The sequence below is a fragment of the Mastomys coucha genome, unplaced genomic scaffold, assembly GCF_008632895.1.
Source record: "Mastomys coucha isolate ucsf_1 unplaced genomic scaffold, UCSF_Mcou_1 pScaffold1, whole genome shotgun sequence".
Taxonomy (NCBI): Eukaryota; Metazoa; Chordata; class Mammalia; order Rodentia; family Muridae; genus Mastomys; species Mastomys coucha.
In genome coordinates this window covers 21,381,610-21,383,017 of record NW_022196891.1, presented here as the reverse complement: position 1 = coordinate 21,383,017, position 1,408 = coordinate 21,381,610, and positions in this window count along the sequence as shown.

Here is a 1,408-nt window from a genome sequence, read left to right as displayed (position 1 = left end):
TGGCTTTTATCTACTGAGCCATTTCTCCAGTCCAAAACTTTGTTGCTTAAGCCAAAACTTTGTTTCTTAAAGGTGCAGATTACTTTCTGTTAATACCATTCACATTTTAACATATTTGTTGTGTCTAAAGGATGTAAAAGAATATCCTGTCTTTCTTTGAGGTTAAATGTTTAATAATAATAATAATAATAAATAAGTTATTATTATTATTGTAACACTTTTAATTGTGTTTTTGTGTGTGTTTGTATGTGTGTGCACGTGCACGTGAGCACATATTCAATAGCTCAATATATGTGAAGATCAGAGGACAACTTTGTGTAATCAGTTCTCTCCTGCCTTCTCTTGAGTTTTGGGGATTGAACTCAGGTTGCCAGGTTTGAGAAGCAACTTGAGTTCAACCAGGTGTTGAGAAATTGTGCTGGGCACCTGAAGTTAGAAACTTTGAGTGAATTAATTATAATTGATGATTCCTAAGTGATAAATCATATGCACTAAAGTGTATTAGGAGTTCTCTAAAGTATAGCATGAAAGAGTTCCTTGGCATCTAGGACACTCTCCCAGCCAGCCCTCTCTGTATGTTCTCCTTTTCTAGAGCTGCCCTATTTATTTTCACCAAATTCATACCTAGCTTCCAAATTCCACATTGAAGAATCTATAAGTTCTGCTTGGGTCAGTGATATGGCTTAATAGATAAAAGTGTTTGCTAACAACTTGAAATCTATTCCCAGGACCCACATAGTGGAAGGAAAGAACAGATCCCTGTAAGCTGTCCTCTGACGTCTACATGTACATGGTGCAATGTGTGTGGGGTACACCCCCTCAAACAAAAACCAATAAACAAACAAAGAAAACACTTAAAAAGTAAAATAAAATGTTGCTTTCTTCCATGTCCTGATGGAATAGTTACTAGCATGAAGCCTTTAGAAAGAATGTTTTGTATTAGTCGGGTACTGTCAGAGCCTCTCAGGAGACAGCCATATCAGGCTCCTGTCAGCCAGCCCTTGCCTGCATCCACAGTAGTATCTGGATTTGATGATTGAATATGGGAAGGATTCCCAGGTGGAGCAGTCTCTGGATTGTCCTTCCTTCAGTCTCTGCTCCATAGTTTGTCTCTGCAACTCCTTCCATGGATATTTTGTTTCCCCTTTTAAGAAGGAATGAAGTATCTACACTTTGGTCTTCCTTCTATAGCTGTCTCCTGAGAGGCTTTGACAGTACCCGACTAGTACAGAAGTAGAGGCTCATAGCCATCCATTGGACTGAGTACAGGGTCCCTAATGAAGGAGCTAGAGAAAGGACCCAAGGTGCTGAAGGATTTGCAGCCCCTTAGGACAAACAACAATATGAACTAACTAGTACCCTCAGAGCTCCACAGCATATGTAGCAGAGGATGGCCAAATCGGTCATC